The sequence below is a fragment of the Cottoperca gobio genome, chromosome 19, assembly GCF_900634415.1.
Source record: "Cottoperca gobio chromosome 19, fCotGob3.1, whole genome shotgun sequence".
In the NCBI taxonomy this organism is placed as follows: Eukaryota; Metazoa; Chordata; class Actinopteri; order Perciformes; family Bovichtidae; genus Cottoperca; species Cottoperca gobio.
The window spans coordinates 2599086-2611219 of NC_041373.1; the positions used below are offsets into that span (position 1 = coordinate 2599086).

General features: G+C 38.8%; 1 long non-coding RNA gene across 1 annotated transcript; it reads left to right on the top strand.

Moving 5' to 3' along the window:
* The first annotated feature begins 3582 nt into the window (after positions 1-3582).
* Positions 3583-5569, top strand: LOC115024805 (uncharacterized). Its single transcript, XR_003834157.1, has 2 exons — positions 3583-3691; positions 4595-5569. It is a non-coding gene; the product is annotated as an uncharacterized LOC115024805 (long non-coding RNA).
* Positions 5570-12134: the final 6565 nt, after the last annotated feature.

The window sequence follows — 12134 nt, forward strand, 5'->3', positions numbered from 1 at the left end:
ATCAGTGTGTCCACATAATCCTCTTTTATCAGACCATTTTTTAATAACTTTTGAAGTCCTGTTACTGGACTACAAGCCAGTAGGCAAAATATCCTACGCTCGATGTTTATCTGAAAGTGCTGTGACTAAATTTAAGGAAGTGATTCCATCAGCACTTGATTCAATACCAGGACTCAATATCAATATAACAGAGGACTCCAATGCTAACTTTAGTCCCTCCCAAATTAATCATCTTGTTGATAGCGCTGCAGCCTCACTGCGAATAACACTCGACTCTGTCGCTCCTCTTAAGAAGAAGATCATAAAACAGAAAAAGAAAGCTCCATGGCTTAATTTACAAATCCGCAAACTAAAACAAAAGTCGAGAAATCTTGAAAGTAAATGGCGTTCCACTAAATTGGAAGAATCTCGTTTAGTCTGGTTAGATCATCTTAAAACGTATAAGAAGGCTCTCCGTAATGCCAGAGCAGCTTATTACTCTTCCTTAATAGAAGAAAATAAGAACAACCCCAGGTTTCTTTTCAGCACTGTAGCCAGGCTGACAGAGAGCCACAGCTCTACAGAGCCTTCTATTCCTATATCTCTCAGTAGTGACGACTTTATGAGTTTCTTTAACGATAAAATTATAATTATTAGAGACAAAATTAATCTCCTCCTGACCTCAATTGGTAATGACTTAACTTCAACTGTTGGAATTTTAAAAACATCTGTAACTCCTGAAATATATCTAGACTGTTTTACTCCAATCAACCTTAACCAACTAACTTCAACAATCTCATCGTCTAAACCATCAACCTGTCTTTTAGACCCGATTCCAACTAAACTGTTTAAAGAAGTTTTACCCTTAATTAACACTTCGTTATTAAATATGATCAACCTGTCTTTATTATCTGGCTACGTACCAAAATCCTTTAAAGTAGCTGTAATAAAACCACTTCTTAAAAAGCCTGGTCTTGATCCAGAGATTTTAGCCAACTATAGGCCGATATCTAATCTTCCCTTTCTCGCTAAAATCCTTGAGAAAGCAGTCGCAAAACAGTTGTGTGACTTTTTACATAATAATAGTTTATTTGAGGTTTTTCAATCTGGATTTAGAGTTCATCATAGCACAGAGACGGCACTGGTGAAAGTGACCAATGACCTTCTATTGGCTTCAGACAAAGGACTCGTCTCTGTTCTTGTCTTGTTAGACCTCAGTGCTGCTTTCGACACTGTTGATCATGACATTCTACTGCAGAGACTGGAACATTGTGTTGGCATAAAAGGAACCGCACTAAGCTGGTTCAAGTCCTATTTATCTGAGCGATCTCAATTTGTACTTGTTAACGATAAATCCTCCATGACAGCCAAAGTCAGTCTCGGAGTTCCGCAGGGTTCTGTACTTAGACCGATTCTATTCACCTTATATATGCTTCCTTTGGGCAATATTATAAGGAACCACTCTATAAACTTTCATTGTTATGCGGATGATACCCAATTATATCTATCAATTAAACCAGATGAAACCAATCAATTGGCTAAACTTCAAGCATGCCTTAAGGACATAAAAACTTGGATGTCTAGCAACTTTTTGATGTTAAACACAGACAAAACTGAAGTTATTATACTTGGCCCTAAACGCCTCCGAAACGCATTTTCTAATGACATAGAAGCTCTGGATGGCATTAACTTGGCCTCCAGCACCACTGTAAGGAATCTTGGCGTCATCTTTGATCAAGATCTGTCGTTTAACTCCCACATAAAACAAATCTCAAGGACTGCCTTCTTTCATCTACGTAACATTGCAAAAATAAGACACATCCTGTCTCAAAATGATGCAGAAAAACTAGTCCATGCATTTGTTACTTCAAAGCTGGATTACTGCAACTCATTGTTATCAGGTTGTCCAAAAAAGTCGGTTAAGACTCTTCAGTTGATCCAAAATGCAGCGGCACGTGTATTGACTAGAACAAGGAAATGGGATCATATTACTCCTGTATTAGCTGCTCTGCACTGGCTCCCGGTAAAATACAGAATAGAATTCAAAATCCTTCTCCTGACTTACAAATCAATTAAAGGTCAGGCTCCAGCATATCTTAAAGATCTCATAGTACCTTATAAACCAACTAGAGCATTACGCTCCCAGACTGCAGGGTTACTTGTGGTTCCTAGAGTCTCTAAGAGTACAATGGGAGCCAGAGCCTTCAGCTATCAAGCTCCTCTCCAGTGGAACCAGCTTCCAGTTTGTGTTCGGGAGGCAGACACACTCTCCACATTTAAGAGTAGGCTAAAGACTTTCCTTTTTGATAAAGCTTATAGTTAGGGCTGGCTCAGGTTTGCCCTGGATCAGCCCCTAGTTATGCTGCTATAGGCTTAGACTGCCGGGGGACACCTCCCTGCTCTCTTCCTTCTCTCCCTCTCTCTTCTTCTCCCTCTCTTCTTCTCCCTCTCTATCTGTATGCATTTATGTAAATGTATGTTACTAACTCACCATCCGGGGTATCATCCCCGGAGTGTCTGTCTCTCATGTGGCAGGTTGCCACTGATAAAGTTTACGTCAGGATCATGAATCGTGACAGCGCCTGCTGACCTGGTCCTGCTGGACACCGGGAAGCCTTATTGACATTTTTCCTGGATTCATCCAAACTTTCTATTTCTTTTTTTTTTTTCCAACACAACATAATTTCTGTCAAATGTTGTATTTGTACTATGTTGTTTATCCTGTACACACGACATCTATTGCACGTCTGTCCGTCCTGGGAGAGGGATCCCTCCTCAGTTGCTCTCCCTGAGGTTTCTTCCATTTTTTCCCCTTTAATTTTGGGGTTTCTTTTAGGAAGTTTTTCCTTGTGCGATGCGAGGGTCTAAGGACAGAGGATGTTGTAACCTGTACAGTCTGTAAAGCACACTGAGACAAATGTATAATTTGTGATATTGGGCTATACAAATAAATTTGATTTGATTTGATTTGATTTGATAGTTTTCTGTGCATCTATGGGTACATTGCAGACAGAAACTGCTAATAGATAATTCAGCTATTCAAGCATTCAGCATCTTTATTGGTGCCAATTTTCTGAAATGTTAACAAATAAAGGCTTTTAAAAAATGTGTGTGAAACCTGACAACTTCACTGCCGACAAGACAAAGTGAAGCTGCACAGTCACTGCACCCAACTGTTGTTCGCCGAGAATGAATTACAGAATGTTACCCAAAACCCACAAATTGTCGTATTGTAAGATTTAACGTGTCAAGTGAAATTTGAAATAGTGTTTAAAAGATCTGCATTGCATGATTTATTATCTTTATTTGTGCTGCTTTCGGTTCAGTAAATCCATTAGCTGGCTGCTTCTTTGTCAGTCTGTAGAAATGATTCAGATGGAAATAGTCTCAAATTATAATAGATGTTTTAAAGTATGAGAAGTCGAAACTTTGCCATAAAAAAGGATAGGATCATTTTAGGCAAATAAACTTTATCTGAGAAAATTCATCCTGTCAGATATGATATGATGAAGTTAGTCGTAATGACATAATTATTTTGTTTTAATTGCTAATCATGTGCGCAAAAAAAAATCCTCCAAATCAGCATATGCTCTTTGTGTCACAGTTTGCTTATCTCCCCACCTCCACCTCCACCTCACCAGCCAGCCAGACACTCCCACCTCATCAGCTCACCTGGGCTCCAGCTGCGTCTCATGTCCAATCAAGACAGTATGTAAGCCTCTCCGTTTAGTCTGCCTCCGGGTTGCGATCTCACTTTCATAATAAAAGCCCTAGACATATGATATGATATATATTTGCATTTTACTTGCACCGTTGTGTCTCTTGCAATATTTACTTTATGTCTTTTTAAGTTTTTTGGAGGAGCCTGGGACTTTTGATTTTCATTGCCAACAACTACCCTGTAGCTTTTGTGCACATGACAATAAAGCCTTTGAATCTTTGAACATATACATTGCCTACGAGAGAGCATAATGCGAAGAGGCAACTCAACAAATTGTTTTTAGCAGCAATCCCCAGTTAGCAAAGAGAGAAAAAGAGCCTCATTGACGGAGGAGGCACAAAAAGGCGAATAGGAGTGATAAAAAACATTATTTCTACTAAGCTAGATCATTAAGCAACAAAACCTGCCTATGTATTGATATAGAGGGTATTTTACTCCGCCTTTATCACAGCACTGATATCAGGGTTTTTAGTTCTTTCAATTGTTTCTTACTTTGGACAGTAATGTTAGCCAGGCTGTTATCGGTAGCCATGTTGTTAACGATATATGGACAAAGAGATCGAGCTTTATTTTCATATGAAAATCAACAGACCAGATCTGTCTCTGCTGCGCAGTTTATTTGGAAACAAAGGCAGTGTGTCCTGTTGTTGGAAGCTCAGAAGCCTTTACTCTGATATAATGAATAAAACCTGACCCCAATGTTTCCCTAGGCTCCGATACAACTGTTGATCTTAAGTAGACCTAAACATAAGAGATTTGTCATGCTTTCCCAGCTGCATAAAGTGTATTCAAGTACAAACCTTTATGTCCCTCTGTTGCCCTTCACACTGACATGTTTGACACTGACATGACGTATGTTTACATATATGTTTTTGACCTTGGGCTTTTCTTTAGAGCTCTTTGCTGCCAGCAGCTGGTAGGGATGGATGTCTCAGATGCTGGTGCTGACTGATGGGCAGCTCTTAGCCAAACCTCACGGGGGCTTCTCAAGGAAGCTCGTGGCCTGAGAGACACAGACGAGACTGATGAGAATTCTGAGGTGTGCTGATCGACCGGTCTGCCATCAACACCCTGCAGCCCCTCCCTCTGCTCCACCCTCGACTGCAGAGCCAAGCCAGTGTGTCTTTGTGTTGATGCCAACCTATGTGTATATGTGTGTATGTTAATACATGTATACACTTTTTTTTTTTTTTACAGTAGTTCAGGTCTTAGGAGTCACTAATACAGTAATGAAAGTACATTTACGATGAAAACGATGTGAAAGTGGTCGCCCATAGTGATGAACTACAGAGAATTATCACCTGAATCTGCAGCTCCCCTCTGCTTCAGCTATAGATACTGATTTTCAGCTCATTGTTTAACTTTCTGACCTTCAACATTCCCACTTTGGTTCACCCTTTTAGGCCGCAGCTCTAAAAAAGCTCTGATAAAGCCAATGTACACTAACTGCACAGCAGCAATCAGCAGGCAAACACAGTTAGAGACTAGTTTGGTCAACATTGAGGAACATTTAGCAACTAAAGAGACGGATAATTTTCTCACAAGTTGAAACAAACACAATTTAAAATGAATGATGATGTTTCTGTGTCTGTCGGATGTGTGAATAAGCAACTGTTTGCAATATGTACATTTTTAAACTTGTTTCTGCTGAACCCAATTGGCCATGACATTTCAGTTATTGCAGCTTTAAGTACAATTATAAGGCACTGTAGGCTTTCTTCCATTTTATTCTACTTTAAAGTTCTGCTTCACTCCATTTCTTAACCATATGGCAAAGTGGGTATGATGTGTACTCGACCTGCTCCCAGCATCACACTTTTATTTACCTTTCAAACTTCGCCATTTTCAAAATAAACTATTTGTAATAGTTTTATGAGTCATTGTTGACTACCCACCAATGTCAAATGACGTAGAAGCTATTAAGCTATTAAAAAAAAACTTTTTTTTCCATTAATAACTGGAAAACTCAGTTTATATGGAACAAAATAATCCCCAGAATTCGGAGAGGCATTCTTAAAAAAAACAATTAAATGGGTGGTTGAGCATCACTTAACTTTTATTGTATTACTATATTGCATTGTTGTGGTATTAACATCAACTCCCAACCTGGCTACAGACTGAGGACGCCTCTTGAGGTTCTTCCTCTATGAATTCCCTCTTGTGCTCCCCCTGTCATTATCATCTTCAAAACACTCCAAAGATATTATAGTTAACGGTATGGGCTCAATTTAAACGTCACTTTGGATTCCAGGAAATACCTCTTCTGTCCCCTGTAGATCCCAATCTGCTGTTCCCTCCATCTATTATTGATGGGGCTTTTGCAACCTGGGAAAACCATGGGGTTGTCCCTGTAAATCATCTTTACATTGATGGAACATTTGCATCTTTTCAACAGCTAACTAGTGTATTCAATTTACCGTGACTTTGTTCGTAATCGTTTCCCTGATTTGCCCACTATTCCTCCTTCTACCTGGGCTGACACAATTTTCGATATCAAGCCTTACCTCAAGGGTACCATTTCAAAGATATACAACACTCTCTCCACATGCCAGCCTTCAGCCTCAGATAATATACGCACTATTTGGTACGAGGATCTCAATATAGAGATAGAGACTGGGGTTTGGCAGTCAGTTGTGAAACATGTCCACTTGTCATCTATTTGTGCCTGCCACGGGGTCTTACAATTTAAAGTAGTCCACAGAGTCCACTGGTCTAAAAGTAAACTACCTCGCACGTAACCTGGCACAATCTCAGCGACATGTTTTGGACCTGCCCTACCTCTAATTTGGAAGTATTTTTTGACTCACTCTCAGCCATGACAGTTTTCACCCGTCAGCGCTGGTTGGCTTGTTTAGTGTCCTGCCCACTGACCATTCACTGCCATCCTATTACTTTGAACTCTTAGATTTTCTTTGTTGTGTCGTTGATAGTCGTACTATCACAACTACCTCTACCAACCTCACTCTATACTCTACAATGCTTTCTTTCATTTTACCTATTTACTGGAACATGGAATTGGAACATGGAAGTGTTTTTGTAATGTATTGTTGTTGTGTTTGATGATAAAAACTCTCAAATAAATCATATATAATAAAAAAAAAAAAGGGATGGCAATGTGAGTCTGACAGTCGGTCTATTTGGTGCAAATGCAAATAGCTCAACAATTGGATGGATTGCTGATTACAATTACTGATTCCCGGAAGATAAATCCTAATGACTTTGACATTCCACTAGCGCCACCAGCAGATAAACATGTTCAGTAATCCAGTTAAATATCGCAACTACTAAATAGTCTTTATTGTCCCAGATTTACATTTGTTTTTGCAGCTCCTTCAATTCAAATTCCAGAAAATGAAGCATAATTGGTGATTCTATGACTTTTCCTCAAGCACCACCATGAGCTTGACATTTGTAGTTTTGAGTTAAATGTCTGAACAAACACATAGACAATGGTCACATTTTAGTGTTAAGCTTAAATAATGATTCCAGGCTTGTTTACAAGCTGTCTGATCATCTGACTGCTCACATCAAGCATTGTATTTAATAAGAAGGATTTAATAGGAGAAAGACAGTCCCCATCCGCAGCTCATTTCTTCTGCTTGTCTATGAATCATATATTAATGGATAAAACGGCCCTTACATCCATGTATATCTGCTCTCACCCACACAGAAAATAATAATTCCACAATGCCTGTCACATGCATATATATAAATCTTCACCTTTTCACCCAAATTCTGTTCTTTTCCTTTTCTAATCCCTGCTGCTAAATTTCAATCAAAATTATTCATGTTTCTGTGTTTCTCTCCCTCTTTTTCTAATCCCACTTTTCCTTCTTTTTAGTTCAAGAGTCATCTCCAGCAACTTGTTACTCTTCATGAAACCCCACTGTGCTGCTCCTGGGGCCACATACATAAATCTGTGTGTAGATTCAAGACAAAAGTGTCAGGGTTGAATTCACAAAAGGATCGCGGCTGCTAAACCTGCACAAATATGACAAAGATAAACTGTATAATTATCAAAGCAACCACAAAGAGTGGAATGCAGCCCTAACTGCACTGAAAGCAATTAGCGTCTTGATGCTATTACCTAATATTTAAATGAGGTAATATACATACATTTAGCAAAGAATGTGCCTTTTTTCTTTGCAAATGAGCCTCATCGCAAAAGCAGTCCAATTATCTAAGATCAGTCTAATAGACACATGCAGTTACAGCAAAATGATTAGTGTCTTTTAAGAGTTGGTGGTAACTGAAGCAGTCATGCACCGGGCCGGCAGGTAACCCGCTAATGAGTTGTGTAAAGCTGCCTTCACATGATCAGCAGTAAATACGCTCTGCGCTGGCTTTGCCATTGGTTTCATGTGGAGAGAACGCTCGGAATTGCGAACGAAGTCTACGCTCAAAGTTAAAATGATATCAACTTTGAAACGATTGCAACCGACCTTTGTGATGTGCAGAGAACAGCTGTATGTGACGGAGCCAGAAAGCAGTGGAGATGAGCATAGAAATAGCACTAGGCTCTGTGCTCTATGAACATTTCCTATCACATGAAGGCAAGTTTATGGTTAAAAAATACATTTATATAAATTCAGAGGTAGGGGGCATCGGTTAAAATAAACTAAATGCCGAAGGGTAACGGGTGAAAACAAAAATATTTCCTTTGTTATTTTTGAGAAATCAGAAATGAAAATGAAATGAAACCCTAATTTCAGCAGATCTTATCAGACTCTGGTATTTATTCCCTTTTGAGAGGGCTTCGCTGTCTTAACTTTAACTTTTAGCATCCTCTAGCATAGCTGGAGTGGATATGAAAGAACAACTTTCCAGGATCAGGCCAGATTTTAGTAGTAAGTGCAAGAGTTTATGCTCCCCCACAGGCTTTATTGTGTTTATTAGTTTATTTTTATAGATCCCTTCATACTCATTTCCTTATTATTGAAGATGTGTTTGTTTATTAACAAAGATTAATTTGTATATAATTGAAGAGGTGTTTGTTTATTATTTTATAAAGCATTGTATCAAAGAGACATTTTTTCATTATTATTAATGAGATAATTATGACTATTTTTCACTTGTGGGATATTTATTTCTTATTTGTTTGGGAACTGAGGCCTGTAGTACGCAGCAGGATTTGGGGTGAGCAGGTAACTTTAGAGTTCACCCTGCTGGGTTTTCAGTCCTACAACTGTGGTTCACTTCTTACGAGGTTAGATCACCATGGTAACTAATACTGCACACACACCTGATCTGCTCTGGAGCACTGCCAGCTGACCAATCACAGCTCTGGGGGGTGGGAGGGTTCAGAGAACGGCAATATATATACATTTTAGCTTTATTCTATTATCTGCAATACTAGCGGTGTAAAAATTATGATAATAATAATAATAAAATACAATTTAATTTCAGGTTTACTTGCATTTATTATGATCACCCACAGCATACATAAAAAATACCCACAAGCAAACACACAATATATTTATATATATATATTTACAGAGGGATGTAATGAATGAAGGTGGAAGATGACAGACTATGTATGTGCATATGTACAAAAGAGAGGATAACAATCAAATAAAAACAAACAACAAACCAAAAGAAACACATAGATAATAAATGATGACAATGTGTTATATATTATAATTACCTTACACAGTGTTCATGTGTTCCAGTCAGGTTGATCGAACCCTAGCACAAACAAGGAATCATCAGAGTAATCAAGGATTTAAAAATGATTGGCAATTATCTTTGTGTGTGTGTGTGCGTGTGTGTGTGCGTGTGCGTGTGGGATGGTTGGGTGGTTTGATTATGTCTTTTAAAGACTGTATGCACTTTAATGTAAAGCACACTGACTTCTAACAAAATGTGTTACAATTGTCTCAAATTGCAGGAGTTGAGACTACAAGACACAAGGTCAACAGTAATGCAGACTGTTATGATGAAGAAGGAGCTCAGCCTGAAGGAAAATCCCTCAGTATACCGGTTGATCAACGTTCCACTCCTAAACTATGGTCGTGAGCTCGAGGTAGTGAATATGAAATTGGCTTTTGAATATTTTCATATTCCCAGGCAGTCTGGATGACAGGGTGCTTATTCTTGGTGATTTTAATATCATGTCCTACTCATTCCCTCACCCCTCATTTTTAGGGATCTTATACTCTTTTAACCTCATTAAATCTGTAAAGGGGAAACACATTCTAAAGGTCACGCTGTAGACCTTGTACTCATCTGCTCTCTCTGTCGAGTGAATTAATTTTGTGGATATGCCTATAACTGACCATTCAGCTGTTGTTTTTAAAGTTCCACTACAGCTCTCTATTCCTAGACCCTGCCCTATAACTCGCTCTTGCATTCTCCCTGCAATTAAATTATGTAATGCTTTTAATTCACCATCCTTTAACACTATGTATCTCCTCTCAATCAAGATGCCCTGTTAAATTCATTTAATGATCAGTGCATGTCCATCCTCAACCAAATTGCACCATTTAAAAGTAGGAAACAACATTTTTAATAACTTCCTCTGGCTGAGTGATGGAACGACGATGGAAGAACAACAAGTCTGAAATAGCAGATAACACCCTTAGAAGTCATCAGAAAGCAGTTAAGAATGCAACATCAGCTTTAATAAAAAAAGATTTCTAGAAATATCCCAATCCTAAAGTTGTTTTTAGGGTAATTGATTATGTTTTTAGTGATCACTCTTTTAATGTTCCTGAACTTGAACTCATGTCTCACTCATTTTATAATTAAGACTGAGAATATCAGGTCCCAAACCTGACCATTTGTTCCAATCCGCATGTTAATTATGCCTCTTTTACCCAGTTTCAACCCATTACAATTTCAATGTTAGAGAGTAGAGTCTCCTTTATGAACTCCTCCTGCCTCTTAGACAATATCCCCACTATGCTGCTCAAGGAGGTACTGTTAGCCCTCCTATTTTACAATCCTTTAACAATTTCTTGGCCTTTGGTTCTTTTCCAGAAAGTTTTAATGATGCCATTGTTCTCCCTTTACTAAAGAAGCGTAATTTGGACCCCCTAAGTAACTACAGACCAATCTCCAAAATGTATTTTTTTATCTACGGTTCAGGAGAAAGTGATTTCCTCTCAACTGATATCTTCTATGAATGATTTTAGTGTTTTTACAACTTTCCAGTCTGTTTTAGAGCACTTCATAGTACTAAGACAGCTTGTTGAAGTTACTAATGACCTACTGCTGACTGCAGACAGAGGAGGCTGCTCGATTTGAGTTCTTTTAGATTTAAGTGCTGCTTTCGACATAGTCGATCATAGTATTCTCTTACATTGCTTGGAGACTTGGGCAGGCATCAAGGTCTCTGCCCTTAGATTTTTATATCTCTCTTGCATCACTTTTTCTGTCGCTGCCGGTAACTTTACCTCCTTGATGGCTCAGTTGAGTTGTGGTGTCCCTCAATGCTGCTTCTCGACTCCTTACTGGGACAAAGAGGCATAATCACATCAACCCTGAGCTTGCATTCCTACACTGGCTCCCTGTTCATTTTCGGATTGATTTTAAAATGTTATTGTTCACTTTTAAGGCCTTAAAAGGCCTACGAAATGTTAAACATGAATTTCTACTGATGATAGTAAATGCTATTTGTGGTGTAAAAGTATGTGTTATTTATGACACAATGATCGCAGTATTTAATAAATCATGATTTAGTATGTCAACCACCGCTACCGGAAACACCCGACGCCGTGTTCTGACGTCACAAGTATAAAATAGTCCACCAGTTGACAGCACGGCAGAAGTGGCAGACAGCACGGCAGAAGCGAAGCGGCAGACGTGGCGATGTCGGACACTGGCTCGGATATTTCGACAGAATCGAGTGACAGTGAGTCGTCAATAGACTCGTTGCACTTTGAAGAAGAGATGGACTTTATTGAAGAGGATGTCGGTGTCGTAGAATCAGATCATGCGGAATCAGAACACAGACTGGTATGTATACATTTGACTATAGTTCATAGAACGTCCCAATAAATAGTGAATACATCATAATAAAACGTAACATTATCCTCGATCGTAAATGGATCGCAAGCTATCGATAGCTTGCTAGCGAGTCGATAGCTTGGTTTCCTTGAATTGTTATGAACCCGACTAGTTGTCTGCAAATTGCTCGATCCCTAAATATTCAATTATTTCTCTACTTAGACACATCGACGCCTGTCAAGCTTGATAACTAGATTATTTCTCGAAGTGTCTGCGGTTGAGGTTCTATCGTTGTGTCTGATGTCAAACGTCATATATTACGAGGCTGTATATAAAGCATTAGCTATGAGCTAACAAACAGACCGGAGGACAGTGCTGTTTTATTAAGTATAGTCTGTATACTGACCGTCTCACAACTGCCTATAGTAGCCGGAACACTTACCAGATGTTCATGGAAGTTACGAGATATATGTGAAATGGGTAAACA